The sequence below is a fragment of the Panthera leo genome, chromosome F3, assembly GCF_018350215.1.
Source record: "Panthera leo isolate Ple1 chromosome F3, P.leo_Ple1_pat1.1, whole genome shotgun sequence".
NCBI classification, from domain to species: Eukaryota; Metazoa; Chordata; class Mammalia; order Carnivora; family Felidae; genus Panthera; species Panthera leo.
Window position 1 is genome coordinate 16,990,629 of NC_056696.1, and position 21,951 is coordinate 17,012,579.

A 21,951-nucleotide genomic window follows, 5' to 3' on the forward strand; every position below is an offset into this window, starting at 1 on the left:
CAGGTCATGATTTCATGGTCATGAGATAGAGCCCTGTGTTGGATTCTCCCTCCCTCCTTCCCTCCCTCCTTCCCTCCCTTCCTTCCTTCCTTCCTTCCTTCCTTCCTTCCTTCCTTCCTTCTCTAGAGCTCCATGCTCAGCATGGAGCCTGCTTGGGATTCTCTCTCTCCCTCTCTCTCTCCCTCTCTCTCTCTCTCTCTCTACCCCTCTCCTGCTTATGTGTGCACATGTGCACTCTCTCAAAATAAATAAATAAACATTAAAAAAATAAAGTGATGTCTAGAAAAGATAATTGATGTGGTTAAATGAACATATATGGGTGAAGATTTAGTAACCCTTCTAACTGAATGCCTTTTTTCCAGAGACACATTATATTTTCTGAGATACATTCTTCTGGTGTTCTGTTAATGCTTTCTTTTAATGGGTACTTCAACTGATGTGATCTTCTTAAAAACTTATAAGGGGAACTTATAAAACTAAGATGGTTCTGTGATCAATCCGTTTATGTTCTCTTAGATTTATTATTACTTGGAAATTGTCTTACTTGTGCTATATAATTTTCATACATACACGTATGAGGCTTTCCAAAATTTACTACTGAATGAAAAAGTACAGATATAACATAGCCATTTATTTGAGTATAATTTCTAGAAATAAAATATCAAGTCCTCATTTTCGAACATTTGCCAAGTCCTCTTTCAAATTTAGCAAGCATTATGCCTTCTGTGTGCCAAGTACATTTGCATAGGTGTCACACTTAATGTTTAAAACAGTCTTGTGAGCTGGAGGAATATGTTTTGGCTAGAAGGCATAGCATGTATGTGCAAAGAAATGTGATTCTAATGTCGTGTGACACAGTGGATAGAGTCAGAGAACTTTTAGTACTAACCTGTGGGAAGCCAGTTTGGAGAGCAGATGACAGGGTGATGATGGGGCAGGACAGATCCTGGCAAAGAAATACAAAGAAGTTTGGACTTTTATTTTTTTGGGCTGGTCATCTTTGGATGGGTTTTAGTGCATTCTTGAATCTTTTGCAATTACACACAAACGTGTATGTGTGTGTGTGTTAGCATACGTTTGCATGTGGACATTCACATACATACTTGCTGGGGAAAGGGTCTGCAGTTTTCATCAGATTCTCTAATCTCACAAAGTTAAGAATCACTGCAGTAGATATGACAAAGCCATTTAGAAATTAATAACATGATGACGGGATGAGAATTGTTGCTTGTTTGCATTTAAGAAAAATCATTTTGGCAGCAAGACCGAAGGATGGTGGAAGAATTAAAAGGCTATTATCGGACCCTATCTCACCATATGCAAAAATTAACTCAAAATGGGTCAATGAGATAAATGTAAGTGCTTAAACTGTAAAACTCTTGGAAGACAACATAGGGGTAAATCTTAATGATCCTGGATTTGACAATGGTTTCTTAGACATAAAACTAAAAGCACACAGAACAAAAGAAAAAAAATCCATAAATTTAACTTTATCAAAATTTAAAACTTTTATGCATCAAAAGATTCCATCTGGAAAGTGAAACTACAACCCAGAATGGGAGAAAATATTTGCAAATCATGGATCTGATAAAGGTCCAGAATATATAAAGAACTCTTACAGCTCAATCATAAAAAGACAAAAAAATCAACTGTAAAAAGAGCAAAGGATTTGAATAGATATTTCCCCCAAAGAAGATATACCAGTGGCCAACTGGCACATGAAAAGATACCCAACATCATTAGCTATCAGAGAAATACAAATCAAAACCACAGCGAAATACCATTTCATACCCACTAGGAGAGCTATACTCAAAAAGTTAAGTATCCATAACTGTGTGGAGAAGTTTCAGCCCTCATCCACTGCTGGGGGATGTACATATGCTGCAGCTGCTCTGGAAAACCGTACAGCAGTTCCTCGAAAGGTTAGAGAATCACCATATGACTTAGCAGTTCCACTCCTAAGTATATACCCGAAAGAACTGGGAATATGTTCACACACAAACTTGTACACAGATGTTCGTAGCAGCATTATTCACAGTAGTCAAAAAGTAGAAACAACCTAGATGCCTATAAAGTGATGAATGGGTAAATAAAATGGGGTGTATCCAGACAGTAGAATATTATTCAGGAGTAAAACGAATTGAGGGGCTGGCATTGCTTCAACACGGACAGACCTTGAAAATAGTAGGCCAAGTGAAAGAAACCTGTCACAAAAGACCACATATTGTGTAAGTTCATGTGAAATGTCTAGAATAGGCAAATTTATGGAGACGTAAAGTTGCTTGGGCTGGTGGAGGGAGGAGAGGACTATTGGATATGAGGTTTATTTTGAGTTACGAAAATGTTCTAAACTTAGACTGTGGTGATGATTGCACAACTGTACAAATATCCTTAAAAACGTTGAATTACATATTTCAAATGCTCATATTTTTGGTAAGTCAATTATCTCTCAATAAAAATATTTTTTTTAAATAAAAGTTTTTGGGGAACCTGGCCACCTTAGTAGAGTGTATTACTTTTGATCTTGGGATTGTGAGTTTGAGCCCCATGTTTGGTGTAAGGGTTACTTAAAATCTTTTTAAAAATAACAATAAAGTGAAATAAAAGTTTATAATATTCTAGGGAGAGGAAGCTCAGATACTGAAATAAGGTAGGGGCAATAGAAATGGGGAAATGATGATGGGTTTGAGGGTCAGTAATAAAAAAAACCTGGGCTTTGTAATTGATTTTAACAACAATAGTTAGGAGGTTGTACACGTGGGAATTCCCAGATTTCTGGCTGTGGGGTCTAGATAGAGACAGGAACATGAGAGGAAAAGAATACTTCAGGGGCGCCTGGGTGGCTCAGTCGGTTAAGCGGCCGACTTCGGCTCAGGTCATGATCTCGCGGTCCATGAGTTCGAGTCCCACGTCAGGCTCTGTGCTGACAGCTCAGAGCCTGGAGCCTGTTTCACATTCTGTGTGTGTGTGTCTCTCTCTCTCTGACCCTCCCCCGTTCATGCTCTGTCTCTCTCTGTCTCAAAAATAAATAAACGTTAAAAAAAAATAAAAAAGAATACTTCAGGAAAAAGATCTTTTTTTTTTAGCACATGAAATTTGAGGTGGCTGTAGGACAACTGGGTAGAGATACTCAGTAGGCAATTTAAAATGTAGGTCTGGAGGCTACAGACATTATGGAGAATTATTAGTGAAAGCCTTAAAGTTGAAGCCTTGTATGTACAAAACCACACAAAGACAGTGTTGGTTAAGAAGGAAAGAGGGCCAAGAACATGTAGGAGTTTTACAGAAGAAGAATTGCTGGCAAAGGAGACTGAGAAGCTGCAAAGAGGTGAGAGGAAAATCAGGCAAGAGGTATTATGGAGCCCTTGGGGGAAAAGGTTAAAGAAAACAGGAATGGGTTACAAAATAAAAATAAGTCCTCAGGATGTCATGTACAGCATGGTGACTGTAGTTAATGATACTGTATTGTGTATTTGAAAGTGGCTAAGAGAGTAGATCTTAAAAGTTCTCATCACCAGAAAAAAAAAAAGGAGGAGGAGGAGGAGGAGAAGGAGGAGAAATGGTTAGCTTTCTCAAATACTGTCCACTTCACACAATATGAGCAAAAGTATCTTTTGTGTTTGTCAGTTCAGAGGTTAGTGTAACCCAAATAAGCAGTTACAGAGAAGTGTTCAGGGTAGAATCCATAAGAGTTTTAAAGGAATGTTTCTTAAAAAATAGGTTTGAGTTAGTTTTATAACAGAGATACTTGTTTTCCCTCATTTTTTTCTGCTGATGCTAGAACTTCTTTCTTCGTACCAAGCATTTCCAATCCATGGTGCTTTATTTTTTAAAAAATCTTATATAGTTTAATTTAGTTTTTTTCCCTTTTCTTGTATTTATTGAGGTATAATTAACATATAGTTAATTATTAATTAGTTTCAACATAGTGATTCGATACTTGGATACACGTACCATGGTATATACTGATATATACTTGTACCACGATAAGTCTAGTTACCATCTGTCACTTTACAAAGTTAATACAATATTATTTACTGTATTCCCCATGCTGTACATTATATCTTTATGACTTACTTACAACTGGACGTTTGTACTTCTTAAACGCTTTCACCCATTTTGCTCCTCCCAACACCCCCTTCCCTCTGGCAGCCATTAATCTGTCCTCTGTATCTATAAGTCTGTGTTTTGTTTGGCTTGTTTGTTTTGCTTTTTAGATTACACATGTAAGTAAAATCTTGTAGTATTTGTCTTTCTCTGTCTCATTTAACTTAGCATAATCTGAAGATTCATCCATAGTATCGCAAATGGTAAGATTTCATTCTTTATTATGGCCAAGTAGTATTCCATTATGTGTACATGTCACATCTTCTCTATCCATTCATCTATTGATAGGCACTTCCATATCTTGGCTTTTGTCTATAATGTCGCAAAAAAAAACATAGGGGTGTGCATGTATGTTTTCACATTTGTGTTTTCATTTTCTTTGGATAGATACCCAGTAGTGTAGAATTGCTATATTATATGGTAGCTCTATTTTTAATTTTTTGAGGAACCTCCCTTGGTTTCCATAGTGGCTGCACCAATTTCCATTCTCACCAAGAGTGCATGAAGGTTCCTTGTTTTTCTATATCCTGGCCACTACTTCTTATTTCTTGTTTTTTTTTTTTTTTAATATTAGCCATTATGACTGTGTAAGGTAATATCTCATTGTGGTTTTGATTTACATTTCCTTAATGCTGTGGTGCATCTTTTCATGTACCTGTTCGCCATGTGTATGTCATCTTCGGAAAAATATCTATTTAGATCTTCTGCTCATTTCCTAATTGGAGTGCCTTATTTTGTTGTTTTTATTGAGGTTTATGAGTTCTTTATATTTTGGGTATTAACCCCTTATCAGATCTATTTGCAAATATTTTCTTTCATTTAGAAGGTTGGATTTTTGTTTTGTTGATGATTTCGTTCACTGCGCAGAAACTGTTTAGTTTGATACAGTCCCATTTGTTTATTTTTTGCTTTTGTTTCCCTTAACTTGGAAGTCAGATTCAAACAAACATTGCTAAGACCTATGTCAAGGAGCTTACTGCTTATGTTTTCTTCTAGTAGTTTTATAATTTCTTACATTCAAATTGTTACTCCATTTTAATTTTTGTATATGATATGAGACGGTGGTGTAGTTTCATTTTTTTTACAACTAGCTGTCCACTTTTCCTAACACCATTTATTGAAGATACTGTCCTTTCCCCATTGTATATTCTTGCCTCCTTTTTTTAAATTGTCCGTATGTATATGTGTGGGTTTATTCCTGGGCTGTCTATTCAGTTCTGTTGATCTCTGTGCCTGTTTTTATGCCAATATCATACTGTTTTGATTACTATAGCTTTGTAGTATAGTTTGAAATCAAGCAGTATAATGCCTCCAGCTTTGTTCTTTCTCAAGATTATTTTGGCTATTTGGGGTCTTTTCTTTTCCATACACATTTTAGAATTATTTGTTGTAGTTCTGTGAAAAAGACCACTGGAATTTTGATAGGGATTGCACTGAATCTGTAGATTACTTTGAGTAGTGTGGACATTTTAACAATATTAGTTTCTTCTAATCTTTGAGCATGGTATATCTTCCCATTTATTTAAATTATCTTCAGTTTCTTCCGTCAGTATCTTACAGGTTTCAGTATACAAGTCTTTCACTTCCTTGGTTAAATTTATTCATAAGTATTTTATTCTTTGCTGTAGTTGTAAATGAGATTGTCTTCTTGCTTTCTCTTTCTGATGATTTGTTATTAGTGTATAGAAATGCACAGATTTTCATATATTAATTTTGTATCCTGTAACTTCACTAAATTCATTTAGGAGTTCTAACAGGTCTTTCTATAGAATCTTTAGGGCTTTCTATATATAGTATCATGTTATCTGCAAATAGTGCTAGTTTATTTCCTGTTTGGATGCCTTTTATTTCCTTTTCTTGCCTAATTGCTGTAGCTAGGATTCCCAATACTATGTTGAATAAAAATGGGAATAGTGAAAATAGAGAGAGGCAAACCATCAGACTCTTAACTGTAGAGAACAAACTAAGGGTTGATGGAGGGGATGGGGCAGGGGATGGGCTAAATGGGTGATGGCTGTTGAGGAAGGCACTTGTTGGGATGAGCACTGGGTGTTATATGTAATGATGAATCACTAAATTCTACTTCTGAAACCAATATTACACTATATGTTAACTAACTAGAATTTAAATAAAAACTTGAAACAAAAAAAAATAAAGGAAAATGGGCATCCTTTTCTTGTTCCTGATCTTAGAGGTAAAACTTTTAGGTTTTTAACATTGACTGTGACATTAGCTGTGGGTATGTCATATATGGCCTTTATTATGTTGAGGTATGTTCCCTCTATGCACACTTTGTTGATAATTTTTGTCATAAATGGATATTGAATTTTTTCAAATGCTTTTTCTGTATTTGTTGAGATGATTGTATGATTTCTGTCTTTCATTTTGTTAATGTGGTTTATCATTTAGATCAGTTTTCAGATTTGAACCATCCTTGCATCCATGGAATAAATTTTACTTGATCATGGTGTATCATCCCATTGGTGTATTGTAGAATTTGGTTTGCTATTATGCTGTTGAGGGATTTTGCATCTATGTCCACCAGGATTATTGGCCTGTAATTTTTTTTATCTGGTTTTGGTTATCAGGGTATTAATGGCCTCATAAAATGAGTGTGGGAGCTTTCCCTCCTCTTTAGTTTTTTGGAATAATTTGAGAAGGATAAGTATTATATCGTCTTTGCATGTTTGGTGGAATTTAGCAGTGAAGCCATCTTGTCTTAGACTTTTGTTTGTTGGAACGTTTTTGATTACTGAGTCAATCTCCCTACTAGTAATTGGTCTATTCAGATTTTCTGTTTCTTCATGATTCAGTCTTGGAGGATTAGAAGTTTCTAATAGTATATCCATTTCTTTTAGATTGTACTTTTTTGGTATATAATTATTTCTTAGTGGTCTCTTCGATCCTTTGTATTTCCGTGGTATCAGTTGTAACTTTTATTTCTGATTTTATTTATTTGACTTGCCCCCCCTTTTTTTTCTTGGTGAGTCTAGTTTGTCAACTTTGTTTATCTTGTTAAAGAATCAGCTCCTACTTTCATTGATCTTTTCTATTGTCTTTTTAACCTCTATTTCATTTATTTCTGCTCTAATCTTTATTACTCCTTTTTTTCTACCATCTTTTGGCTGATTTTATACATTTTCTAGTTCCTTTAGGTGAAAAGTTAAATTGCTTGAGATTTCTCTTCATTTTTGTGGTAGGTTTGTATTGCTATGAACTTTCTTTTTAGAAAAGATTCACAGATTTTGGTATGTTGTGTTTTTGTTTTTATTTGTCTCTATTTTTTTTTCAAGTCACTCTGATTTATTTTATGACCAGGTAGTTATTAAAAGACATGTTACTTAATGTCCACATATTTATAGTTTTTCCAGTTTTCCTCTTGTAGTTGATTTCTAATTTCATATTCTTGTGGATAGAAAAGATATTTGATATGATTTAAAAATCTTGATTTTCTTTTTTTTTTAATATTAATTTCTTTTTTATTAAAATATTTATTTTGGGTAAGACAGGGAGTATATGCATGGTGTGACTGGGGGGAAGGAGAGAAAGAGAGAGGGAGGGAGAGAATCCCAAGCAGGCTTCACATTCAGTGCAGACTCTGACATGGGGCTCGATCTCATAATTGTGAGATCGTGACCTGAACCAAAATCAAGAGTCAGATGCTTAACCAACTGAGCCATCCTAGGTGCTCCTAAAATTTTGAATTTCTTGAGACTTATTTTGTATTCTAACATGTGATCTATCCTGGACAATGTTTCATGTGCACTTGAGAAAGTGTGTATTCTGCTGCTTTTGGATGGAATGTTCTGTATATATCTATTAAGTTTATCTGGTGCATTGTGGTATTTAAGGCTAGTGTTTCCTTATTAATTTCTGTCTGGATGATCTATCCATTGATAAAAGTACGGTATTAAAATCCCCTACTGTTATCGTCTTGCTGCCAGTTTCTCCATTTAGGTCTGTTAATATTTGTTTTATCTATTTTGGTGCTTCTGTGTTGGTTACATATATATTTACAAAGGTTACATCTTTCTGCTGGGTTGACTCCTTTATCATTATACAGTGTCCCTCTTTGTCTTTTATTACATTCTTTGTTTTAAAGTTTCTTTTGTCTGATATAAGTATAGCTACCCAAGCTTTCTTTCGTTTCCATTTGCGTGGAATATCTTTTTATATCCTTTGACTTTCAGTCTCTATATGCCCTTACTTCTGAAATGAGTCTCTTGTAGGCAACATATATGTCCTGTGTTTTATCCATTTATCTATTCTGTGTCTTTTGATTGGAGAATTTAGTCCTTTTTCATTTAAGGTAATTATTGTTAGATATGTACTTATTGCCATCTTCTAAATTGTTTTCTGGCTGTTTTTGTAGTTCCTCTCTGTTCCTTTCTTTTCCTCTTTCTCTTCCCCATGGGTTGATGACTTTCTTTAGTGTTATGTTTAGATTCCTTTCTCATTATTATGTATTTACTATAAGTTATTGATTTGTGGTTACTGTGAGGTTTACGTATATCATCCTATGTATGTAACCGTCCATTTTAAGTTGATAGCAACTTAAATTTGAACACATCCCAAAATTTTACACTTTTACTCTCCCTCCACATTCATTGTTTTTGATGTCACTTTGCATCTTTTATGTATCCCTCAACTAATTATTGTAATTTTAATTTTACTGCTTTTGTCTTTTCACCTTCTTAGTAGCTTTATAAGTGGTTAATCCATACCTTTACTCTATGTTTACTTTTTTCAGTGAGATTTTGACTTCCATATATTTTCTTGCTATTGCTAGTGCAATTGCTAGTGATATTGCTAGTGCAATTGCTTTTCAGCTTAAAGTTTCCATGATATTTCTTGTAAGGCTGGTTTAGTAGTGAGTAACTCCTTTTGCTTTTGCTTGTCTGGAATAATCTTTATCTGTCCTTTACATCTGAATGATAATCTTGCTGGGTAGAATATTCTTAGTTAGAAGTTCTTTTCCTTTCAGCACTTTAAATATGTCAATGCTTCTCCCTTCTGACCTGCAAAGGTTCTGCTGAGAAATCTGCTAATAGTCTTATGGGGGTTCTCTTGCATATACCAGTTTGTTTTTCCCTTGCTACTTTTATGATTTCTCTGGTTAACTTTTGGCATTTTAATTATGATGTGTCTTGGTATGGGTCACTTTGGGTTCATCTTTTTGGAACTCTCTGGGATTCCTGGACTTAGATGTCTGTTTTCTTCCATGGCTTAGGGAATTTTCAGCTGTTGTTTTCTCAAGTAAGTTTTCTGTCTCTTTCTGTCTCTTCACTTTCTGCAACCCCTTTAATGTAAATGTTATTTGATGTTGTTCCAGTGGTCCCTCGAGCTCTCTTTACTCTTTAACATTCTTCCTGTTTGTTGCTCTGTCTCGGTGAGTTCTGTTGCTTTATCTTTTTGGCTTGCAGATTGGTTCTTCTGCTTCATCTAGTCTACTATTGAACCCCTCTAGTATATTTTTCAGCATAATTACTATGTTTTTCAGCTCTGTGACTGTTGTTTGGTACTTCCTTATGTTTTCTCTTTCTTGAAGTTCTCACTGTGTTTGTCTGTTCTTTCCCTGAGTTTGGTGAGTAACTTTGTGACCATTACTTTGAATTCTTTATCCGGTAGATTACTTCTCTCTTTTTTGGCAGTTTTATCTTATCCTTTCATTTGAAACATATTTCTCTGTTTCCTCATTTTGCTTGCATTTCTGTGGTTTCTATGTATTAGGAAAAACAGATACCTCTCTGTCTTGAAGGAGTGGTCTAGTGTAGGTGATGATCCTTTTCATTTAGCTGTGCTCTAGCTTTTATCGCAGTCTCTTAAATTTTTGTGATTGTCTAAACCAGCTGGTTTATTTTAGATATGCCCCCCCCCCCTTGTTCAGGATGTGCCAAGACCTATCAGTGATCCAAGATGGGGGCATCTCATTTAGCACATAGTTTCAGGCCAGTCCCTCAGGCTGCAGCTTTAACAGTATGCAAGTGTAGGGGCACCTGGCCGGCTCAGTTGGTGGAGTATGCAACTCTTGATCTTGAGGCTGAGTTTGAGCCCCACATCAGGTGTCAAGATTACTTAAAAATAAAATCTTAAAAAAAAGTGCAAGTTTATACAGTCCTTTGGGCCACAATCATAATTCTGCTAGTCTCCAGACCAAGAGATTTGGAGTGTTTCCTGGGCAACAACTGCCAAACTAGGGGTTCTGGATGATTATGTAAGCTCGCTTTTGAGAAAACTCATCCAGCTGTAAGGAGGTCAGTGGGTGCACAGGATGGTGCCTCACTGCTTACATTTCTTGGTAGCACCTCCTTAGCCTCTCCATATGGATATGGAAACCTGAAGCCTGTCCCTCAGGCTGCAGCCCCAGGCTAAGTAAATAGTCCTTTTTTTTTTTTCTACAGGAAGCCTAGGGCTGTGTTTCTGTCTGCTGTTAGTGCAGTGCCCTGAGGGTGGCGGCCTGCCAATAATTGTCTCTGATTGTTACAGTCCCAAGGAGCTCTGGAATGCCAGTCCTCTTGGCCACCAGGGCCTGGCGATCAAGAGATGTCCCTTGTGTACCTGCTAGCTTTAGCAAGGCAGTTGGATCCTGTAGAGGGCAGGACATGATTGACTGCTTCAGAAAGACAGCAGGAAAATGTCTTGACTGCTCACACCTCCAGACTTCAGCAGTGCAGTATGGGTGTCTTGTCTGTGTGCACGTGCTGGCTTTTGACTGGGAGAACGCCGTGCTCACTGGCACTGGCCAGTGCTCGCCCGGGGTCAGGGAAGTGTAGAACTGCCCATTTTAGCAGACTTTCACTGGGGAGGGAAGTCTGTGACCGATCACACTCTCCTACCCCAGCTGGGGAGCTGGGGAGCACTGCCACTGCCCATGCTCTCTGGCCTCAGGAAGCGTGGAGACCACTCACCTCAGCCTTTGTTGGGGGGACGGGGCGTTGTGTCCAGGCTCACCCACCTATTCCAGCAGAGTGTGTGTAGAATGCAATAATGGTAGCTGCCAGCATCTTTGTCACTGAGGAACATCTCAACTGTCCAACCCCTCCTTCCAGTGACGTGACCCCAGATCAAGAAATGAATCTCCCTTACATATAGTCTAGGCATTTTTCAAACTTTTTTTTTTTTTTTTCTGGGTCTTGGGACGAGTAAGACAGCATATGAGCCCTCCAAGAGAGGAATCTCAGGGCTTTTTTTTATAACACTTTGGAGCCTTTTCTTTCATAAGACATTGGTCCTGTTGGCTTTGCAAATCACACGTTCTAAGGCTCATCTTTGTGGTACAGATCCCAGGGGCAGGAGTGCTGATGTGGGGCACCAACCCCTTACTCTTCTGGGAGAAGTGACTGTGCAGTGAGATCTTCTCTCTTGTGCATCACCATACAGGGCGTGGGGGAACATTGGGAGGGCCAAGGGGGGAGGGGCGGTGGGGGTTTAGTGAGATTGTGTCCTGCATCTCCTACCCATCTTGAGGTGGCCCTTTTATCCTTTGTTGTGGAGATCAGATCATCTAGTTTTCAGATCCTTTTCAGAGGGAAATGATCCATATGTAGCTATGGATTTGGTGTGTCTGTGGGAGGAGGTGAGTTCAGGATCTTCCTACACCGCCATCTTGGACTTCCTCCTAGTTTTTCTTTTCATAACCAAAAATAGCAATGCAAACTATAGCATCTGTGTTATACACATTAGGATTCAAATTATGTAAATCCCTAATTCCACACACAGAAAGGATTTATATCAGATTCTATTTATAAAGTCAGGAAAATTCCTTTCACCAGAGCCTTAATTCTTATATTTTTCAAGTGCTTTTAAAAAGAAAGAGCCATTTAAAAAAAATGCCCACAACTTACTGTATGAAGATTTTGTATCATCTGGTGAGTCAGTTACACTTTTTCCTATAGTCCTTTGAGGGTAGTTGGACTTCACACAGCCATATTGATAAAAGTTAGGATCATTATATCCTCATCCCATATACATATTTTAGAGCCTATCTTTGACAACTCTATCTCACTGTTGCCCTAAAAATTCTTTCCCAAACGAGTCAGATGCTCTCTTCTTTCCTGCTCATCTGCATCTCCTAGGAAGTGAGAAGTTTTAGAGTTTCTTAAAATTCTAGTGTATTCTAATGTAGTAGTGTTCAAACTTTTTTTTGACCCTCCCCATACACGTATGTATGTCAGAAGCAATAATTTTCAGAAATGATTCAGTGAGATGCACTATAGTATTTACCATTACTTTTTTCCCCTTTTAATCCTGCTTATGACCCACTACACTGACTATTAGATCATGATCATGATTCAGTAATAGAGATTTAAAGTTTCCATGGCTTATGGAGAAGCTCCAAGGCTGGCCATACATTTGCTACCCTCCAATCTGTTCACCATGACTTTGTCTTAGAAGTGTTATGTATGATCTGGATATCTGGTAACATCAGAAGGCTGCGGGAGTTGTCCTACTTCTGGGTGCTAGAATTATTGCCCTCGTTCTGTAGAGAAAAAGCGAAACAATACCAGGCTTAATAATATCCACCATGAGTTGAGTGCTTACTATGTGTCGGGCACTGTGATTGACAACATAATCAGGTCAGTGCTCTCTTGATACAGGATGAATTAAGATTGCTTCCGTAATTGTTGGCAGTTCCAGGAGCAAAAGTTATCTCTGTGATGTGCACAGTCTGCTGTGGAGTTCTTTGAAGCCAAAGTTTATAGAAGATGTTTGGGACCATGCCCCTTTTCTGGTTTTTACTGGTGTTTCTCTATTACTCCTGAGTAGTAAGATAAGCTCTTATTAGTTATATCCCATATGGAAACATGGCTTGCAAACGCCATTATGGGTAATAGGCTTAGCCACTTCATAAGAAACCTTGGCGTCCCAGAGGACTGATGGGAGAAGCAAAAGCAGCAGTTATTCTCTGTAACGTTTAGTCACAAGGACTAGCAACTTACACACTTGCAAGCACATTTTGAGAACTTCATTCCATCCTTCCCTTCTTTTACTTTCCCTCCCAAGAGACATTTTTCCTGTCCCCGTACGGAAGAAAAGTTTGTGACAAAGGGATCCAAAGTGTGGAGTTAGGTTTTTGAGTTCGCATCTAGGCCTGCATTGTCCAGTATGGAAGATATTAGCCACAGGTACTATCAAACACTTGAAATATGGCAAATCAGAATTGAAAAAATTACATATGGGATTTCAAAGACTTAGAGTATGGATTGTTGTCAGTTTTTTAACACTGCATGTTGACGTAATATTTCAGATTCATTGGTTTTAATAAAATGCTAAAATTGTTAAAAATTTCTCCTATTTTTTTATTTTCTTTTTTAAACATTTTTATTTTTGAGGGAGAGAGAGCATGTGCATGTGTGTAAGTGGAGGAGGGGCAGAGAGAGAGAGAAAGAGAGAATCCCAATCAGTCTCCACTCAGTGCAGAGCCCTACTCAAACTCATGAACCCTGAGATCATGACCTGAGCTGAAATCAGAGTCAGATGCTTAACGGACTGAGCCACCCAGGTGCCCCCCCCCCCACTTTTTTTTTTTTTTTTTTTTTTTTACTTTCTTAATGTGGCTACATGAAAATTTTAAATTACATATGGGCTTGCATTATATTTCTTTTAGAAGGAGTTAATTCTAGACCAGTGCTTCAGCTACCTCACCCAACCTAGCTTTGAAATATGGTCCTTAGCTAACCTCAGGACACCCCTCCCCCATTCAAAGAAAGCTAAATTTTTTCAGTCTTGTCTTCTGATCCTTACACCTGGTTGAAGGAGTGTTTGGTGATTTACTGGACAGATGGGGCACCTAGAGAAAATCAAGTTTGTCCACTTGGAGGTGAAGACAGACCTATTTGATGGGATGAGAACACCAAGCCCAGAGGCAGTGGATTTGCTGTCAGTATTCTGTGAAGCAAGTTTAGGGAGGTACAGCAAAGTTCAGATTTTCCCCATTTTGAAAACCTCAGTAATTTTTTTTAAAGAATTTTTTTTTCTTAAATTTTTTAATGTTTATTATATATTTTTAAGAGAGGGAGGGAGAGAGAGAGAGATTGAGAGTATGAGCAGAGGAAGGCAGAGAGAGAGAGAGAGAGAGAGAGAGAGAGAGAGAGACACACAGAATCCAAAGTAGGCTCCAGGCTATGAGCTGTCAGCACAGAGCCCAACACGGGCCTCAAACTCACAAACCATGAGATCATGACCTGAGCCGAAGTTGGACGCTTAACCAATTGAGCCACCCAGGCGCCCATCGGTGATTTTGTTTTTGATTATCAAATTCTTCCAAGATATTGAGCTCCTTGTTTTTATATGCTCCTTTTGCCTAGTCACAGTCTGTTTGGTTTACTCTCTGAGGCCACCAAAACCTTAGTGAGTCCAGCCCTAAGGAGTGGGATGATAGGTTGTCAATCCCTGAACTTTGGGAGCTAAGGTTCCACTGTGGTTCCTCGGTTGCAGCCAAAAAGACAAAAGTATCTGAAGAAAATTGTTTTAAAGGAAGTGAACTACCATGTGTGTTTGTATGTGTGTCTATGTTTGTGTAGTAAAAAAGTTTCTGTTTTAAAAAAGACTCTATTTTAAATAATATAATGTGAGGGGCCCCTGGGTGGCTCAGTTGGTTAAGCATCCAACTTTGGCTGAGGTTGTGATCTCAGGGTTCATGAGTTCCAACCCCACATCCAGCTCTGTGCTGACGGTACAGAGCCTGCTTGAGATTCTGTCTCTCCCTCTTTCTCTGCCCCTCCCCCCCACTCTCTCTCCAAATAAATAAATAAACTTTAAAACTTTAAAAATAAAATAAAGAATACGAGAATAAGAAAAGTCACATTTTTCGATTGATTTACAGTGTATTCAAAGAAAGACTATAGTTTGTTCACAAGTGCACCATTATAATCAGACACTTGTAGTGCCTGCTAGCTTAACAAAATCTCAGTAAAAATGTTAAAACCCTTCAGAAAAAATAAGAGTATTTAAATGGATGCTAATGTTTATTTACTTAAAATATTAAATGAAAAAGATTTGTTTAAAACATTCAACCCATTAAATCTCTATTATTCCTGAATTTGTGTTACATATAAAGGTTGCTTGTCCCTCCCCATACCCACCAAGTCTTCCACATTGTGCCCAGATACTGTTTCCTATTAATATTTGCAATGTAAATACCAGAACAATAAATTCTCCCTTGATAAAGCTTATTAGCACAGCACCAAAATCTCGGGAATAGGTTTATGCCATTATGTTAATTTTGAAGCCACTTTTTTGTCTGAGCAGAAAAGTCTTTCAAATGTTAATTGATTGATCTTTATTTGGCATTTGAGCAGAGTAGAGTTGTTGACTAAGTAAATATTCTCAGCATCTTTGTCTTCTATTCTGGGGGAAGAAGCTTTATCTCTTCCCTGCCTTCATGTCTTCAGGGACCTCAGACCAGTCTTCTATATCTTAATTTGATCTTATTTTCCAGGTCATCAATTCAGTTTTACTGAGCCTCACAGGCTTGGTATTCTCACTAATAATGGTGTCTGTCCATTGTTATCTAGATGTCCTCGTTTTCCTCTCAGTCTTTCATAGTTTAGAATAGATCTTTCTGAATCTATTCATAGTGGTATCTGTGGCATTTAACTAATATTTGCTCATTTTTATTAAGTAAATTTAATATAGCTTGCTTGAGAAGTCAGATGTGACTAGTTTATATCAAATAAGGTATTTTTCAGACCAAGTATTTAAAAGCAAATTAAGTAAGAAAATGATATATAAAGGGTACTCAGGAATTTATTTTCCCAGTACTGTGATATTAGTACTCTGCTACCAGATTTAGCAAATAAAAATACAGGATTCTCACTTTAATGTGAATTAAAAACTAATTTTTTTAAATATAGGTATGTCCCATGCAATATTAAAGCCCATGCAGTTTACTTGGGCATCCTAGATTTTGTCTGGGAGCCCTAAAGCCAGGGAAAACACAGTAGTTTTTAACTCTTGTGGAATTATAAAATCACAAGACAACTAAAGCTTACGGTATAGCTGAGCACATTGAATTGAGTACATTATAGGGCACTGATTCTTGTAGTACTTGCCCTGCTTAAATCCTTCAGTAAAATGCAAACAAAAAACAAAGAAGTTAAGAATTCTTTTACTCTTGAAATATTGTTGACCACCACCCTCCACCCCCAACCCCACCCAGATCTTCTCCCCCCGCCCCCGACCACCCCCAACTTTGCTGACATTTCCTTGATTGTCCCTAAGGACAGTGGTACCATGATGGTACAGTACCTGCTCTCACAGTTAGAGCCCGGGCACTCAGTCGGCCTCACTCACCCTATCCTGTCTCCATTTCTTCCTGAAGAAGAAATTTCCTTTCAGGAGTGGCAGATGCTCCCTTAGTGGCAAGGGTAGTCCTCCCGACTAATAGGCTCAGAATGCTGCATCTTTGTTGTTTAGAGAGTCAAAAATCAGTCACTAATCCCTTCCTCTCCCTGTGGCTCTCAATTTGCTACATTTGTGGCAGGTTCTCTGGTTTGTGCTATCCTCCTCATGTTACAGGACTGCACACTCACCACTGTGATCTTGAACATATCACAACCATAGCCAGCAAGAAATACTAACTTGGAAGAGTGCTGTCTTCAGTGGCTACTTAGATCATTGCAGCCCTGCACTTCATAAGGCATTTTATTTTAGCCTTTGCTAGGTTGAAGGTAGATTGAAGCAAAATGTGTGCTTTCTGTTTATCCTAAAATCTGTGTAAAGGCTCCTTTGATTTTTCTTTCCTATGTATCAGGAAGTTAGCATTGTGAACTAAAATGTGCTGACTTGAGGTTAGAGAGGGAGAGAGCCGAAGCATAAGAGACTCTTAAAAACTGAGAACAAACTGAGGGTTGATGGGGGGTGGGAGGGGGGGAGGGTGGGTGATGGGTATTGAGGAAGGCACCTTTTGGGATGAGCACTGGGTGTTGTATGCAAACCAATTTGACAATAAATTTCACATATTGGAAAAAAATTAAAAATTAAAAATTAAAAAAAGTTAAAAAAATGTTTAAAAAAGTTAAAAAAAATAAAATGTGCAGACTTGCCTCCAAGTTACCTTTAAGTAATCCCTGGAAGAGCAGGGTTTTGAGCAATGAGACCATCTATGTTTTGTGGGTAAAAATGTTAACTGTGGCATTGGCTGTGGCAATAGCCCCATCAGATAACTTTCTGTCTTATTATGGTTTTTATAAACTCTCTCCCCAAGGAGCCAGCCCAGAGTGCCTAAGAAAGGAAGATTTGCCCCAACCTAGTTTCCATTTGTGGCTCAGTATGGGACCTGACCCACCTTCCACTTAAGTAGCAACATGAGCTCGTTTTTTATTCTCTTTCTGCCTTGGTTTTCCATTTTGTCCTTTCATAAAATCATTTATTCAACGAGTAGCTGTTCAGCCTCTACTATATATGGGGTACTAAATGTGTTGCTGTGTGGCCCCATCTCTAGTGGCCAGGAGCTGAGAGGAGGTAAAATATATCTTACCTCCAAGGCAATATGTAATATTGGTAATATATGTTTTATATAAGTTTATACAGCTTGGAATTATAAGACTGTAAGAGAAGATAGAATTATTTTTACTTGGGAGCATTAGGAAAGCACCACCTAAGAAGTCTGATAGGAGCCTTTAAATGGACAGGACTTCAACAGGAGAAAATATTAAAATAGGGCCATACAAAGCAGAGGAACTTGCACAAAAGCATTAAAGCTTGGAAGAACAGTACAATTTTGTGGGATGGGATATGATTCAAATGCAGTGGAATTAGAATTTTTGCTTTTTCCCCAGATAGTGGGTAGGACCATACCATAGATGGATTTGAATGCTCCACAGGAGCAAAGCAGTGCTTTAGGTAGGTTAACCTAAAAGTACCATAAAGGGTGAAGTAGAGAAAAGCTTCTATTTAATTTAGAGACCATTGAAATAGTCTAAGCATAAAGTGATAAGATCCTGAACTGTGGTGGTGGTGGTGGTGGTGCCAGAAAAGGACACATATCCTAACTGATTAAACAATGCTTGGTTTGTCTAAAGAATAATATTAATTGTTTTCATATTGTGACTGGCGGTCGATTACGTCTAATTACTCTGCAACATAGGAACCGTCATGTGTATGTAACTTGGCATCAACCACTTAAAGCTTTGGAAAAATGAGACAGCTTTGTAGAACGAGGCCTAAATAAAGAAGCAGTTCCAGACAAATGCCTGGAAAGGAACCTTTCAGCCCCCCATAGCCACTGAATCAAGTGAAAGTACCGTATGCGAATAGCAACTTAATAAATGAGAAATGAGTGGGGTTACTTTTGCGGTTTCTTAATGTTTACCCAGTTACGTTTTCTTTTTCCTTTTTAGAAATTTAGACTTAAAAATCCTCTCCTAGTAACTTAGATCTATTAGCAAGAAAATTGCAGAAAAATCTGTGGCCCTTGTGGTATTTAAGTCAGAAGTAAATACGTGTATCAATTAAAGGGGAGGGGCTAATATGTCAACAGGGAAAGACCACAACCATAAACTGTTGGTATGCCTGTATTTTTCTCATGTGAGTATTATAGAACCTAAATAGATAGCAGTTCAAAAGATAGAAACAAAAATCCTCATTTCATGATTATCTTCTAATCTTATGAAGTAGAATTGAAGGCATTACTCTTTCTTAATTTATAACTTCTAAAAGGCCCTAACGTAAAATAGGGGAACTGTATCTTCCTTTGATTTACTTTAATATGGTATTAAGAACCTGGTAAAGAATCAGAGCCTATTAAATACTATAATCCTGAGATGCGATGAATCGGAAAGAATTTCCTGTTTCTTGCCCAACCTTGATCTCAGTCTACTACTTCAAGCTCTTTTACTGAGAAAGAGTTAACATGTAAGCTGTGAGGGACACTTGAGATTTCTAAAACATCGTATTTAATGTACTTTGCTTCTAGTCGGGTTTGGAACACATTAATTATATGATTGATCTCTTGTCACTTTTAAAGTAAAACGGCTGATTTTAAAATAATGAATCACTTGAATGTATCTTCGTCTTTTATTGGTCTTCATATAAAATGAGGTAAAACTCAGAAAACTCAAAAGCTTTTTGTTATGACGATTTTTGCAATTGCAGTAGTGGTAGAATTTCTAAGTTCTTTTTTTAAGATGGAGATCCATTTGTGGGTTTGTTTGGGGGGTTTTTGTAGTAATATTTGTAACTATTTCCGTGTGTCATCTTTGATAGTGATGTCCTTACTAGGGAGTAAGGACATTCTGGTATGCATTTTGCTGTGAAGTTTTGGCTTGTAAGCCTATGAGTCCTTGTTATCATCTTTGATTTGGGAGCAGATTATTTCCCTTTGCTACTGCATTTGATTAAATGAGGTTACAAGAGAATTCAGAACTCAAAGCAAAAAGTTATAAAACTTGAGTCTCTTCATCATAGAGAATATACTCTTACCATGCCTGCTTCCCTTGTTCTGATTTATTTAGCACCCATTTACTAAGCACCTAGAGTCTCAGGTACCAGGGAAACAAAGATAAATAACAACTGATCATGGTCTACCTAGAGGTGGTAATTACATGGGCATATTCAGACTTGGGTACCAGTTAATTAATATTGCTGAATGGAAGACCAAAGGACCAATTGATTAAGGGAGGAAAAGGAAAAAAGACAGCTTTCAGAATACCTTTTTGGATGTCAGCTCAGACATGGAATTTCATTCCATTGAGCCTGAAAATATAAAAGGGCACCTGATTATATGGGAAATTCTGATTTGAGTTTTTGAGTTAAGTTTTAGATGTGGAACAAATATCTATTAGACCAGTAGTTCCTAAATAACAATTTGTAGACTTTTGCTTGTAGCTGTGTAGGAATTTGTTAAAAATACGGCTTGCCTGAAGTACTGTAGAGATTTTGGTAAATCAGATCTAGGTGAGATCTGGGGATATGGGTTCCAAAATAGATTCTCAGATGATTCTGATAATCAGTAAGGTTTGGCATCTGCTGTAGTAAAGAGCAAGGAGAGAGTAGACAGCTGGTAGTTGAAGTCTCAGGAACAGATAGGATTCCCAGGAAGAACATGGACGGTGAGCAGAGAACATGGCTAAGGATGCACTAGCAGATAAGGAGTACGCAAGCGAAAAATCAGCCAAGAGACTAAAAAGGAATATACTATGTTGAGGAGCTGGAATATATATTTACCTAGATCTCCTTAGTCTTTGAATAGTAATGCTCATTTCTGAATCAATGTGAAGGGGGGAAAAAGTGTAGAATAAAAATCTCTAGGTTTCTACCCATGATTTGGCTTTATTCCAGAAAGGATTAATCAAGCTTCAAGTGTGCCTTCCTGCAAAAAAATTTTTTTCTACTTCCATAATACCTGTTGGAGAAACAGAAATTGACCCTCTTGAATAGGGAAAATTGAACAAAGTAGATTATTGGAAAAGAAAGCTATAATATTAATCAGAATTTGTAAAACAAAAAAAATGCCTTATTATACACTTACTAGATGGAATTAGAATATTTAATTTATTGAAATAACCTTTATAATTGAGAACTAGAACTGCCATAGTGTTTCAGAAACAAATCTTTCTGTTCTTAGCTCTTCCCGTTTCTTTTGTTACTGTGTGGTGATCAGTGCATCTTCGACTCATAGTGAGTAAAAACTTGTGTTAATGGAAATGAGCTGTTATAAAAAGGAAAAAAAAATGGCAGTTATATAACCTGACTTGACGTAAAAATTAATTGCCTTTTTCAAAATCCATATCCCAGCATGAGGAACTTTATTGGTCTTAAATGATTTTTAAAATACACACATTGTTGGCATTTACTTAGAGATACAGTTATTGTTCGTTTACCCTCACTCCCCTTTTAGGCTTTAAGTAGGTGACCCTTCATGTAAGTGAATTATAGGCCACTTCAGTAGTTGTCTGTTCTGCTTTTCATGTAGTGGTCTGTGGTCTTCACTTCACTAATCACATAGAGAGTTTTGGGAAGCTCAGTGAACAAGTGGTCAAATGATTGGTAGTGGTCCAATATGTTTAAACTTTAGGGTTCTACATTAAAGGAGAGTTTTTAAAAAGTCAACTGAATTAACACAGTATTAAGGGACTGTTTTATTGTGAATAATACTTTGTCATAGAGGAAAAGGTAGGCAATGATAAATATATTTGACTAAACAAAATTTACTGGTGAGAATACCACAGTGAGATCTTCAAAATTATTGATGGCCAACCTGTTATACTATAACCAGTTAAAAACTTAAAGAGGAGGGTAGTGCACACAAGAGTGCCATCACTTCTGACACTAGTTGTGAGTTCAGGGTGTTACCAGAATCACCCTCAGGTTCAACAATTCACTAGAAACACTCAAAGAACTCAGTGAAAGCTGTTAAAATCATGGTGCCAGTGTATTATAGCTAAAGGATACAGATTAAAGCCCGCCAAAGGAAGAAGCACATTGGGCAGAGTCCAGGAGAAATAGCAAACATGGAACTTTTTTTTGTCTTTTCCTCACAGAGTCATCGACAACATAGCTTTCCTGGCACCAGTGTGTAATGATACACATGGAGTATTGCCAGCTTCATTTAGGGGAGCTCACTTGAGTCTTATTGTGCAGAGTTTTTATAGGAGCTTATTCACGTACTGCCCACATGACTGACTTTTAGTTTTCAGTCTCTTTGTAGATAGAACTAATACTGTATGGCCCAAATCCCCATAATAAATCACATTGTTAGTCTGTTGGGTGACCAAAAGATATTGGCATGATATTCCAAGGGCCTAGAGATCACCTCCTAGTAACTCCAGCCCTCTTTTTGTATGAGGTTAATTTTTCACTACACACTAATTCTTTCAGGTAATAAAAGCAGATGAGATCACA

The 21,951-nt window shown here is 37.3% G+C and overlaps 1 protein-coding gene across 9 annotated transcripts in view; it reads left to right on the forward strand.

Moving 5' to 3' along the window:
* RABGAP1L (RAB GTPase activating protein 1 like) overlaps positions 1-21,951 on the forward strand; it is a 755,410-nt gene that overhangs the window by 397,814 nt on the left and 335,645 nt on the right. The window lies entirely within an intron of this gene.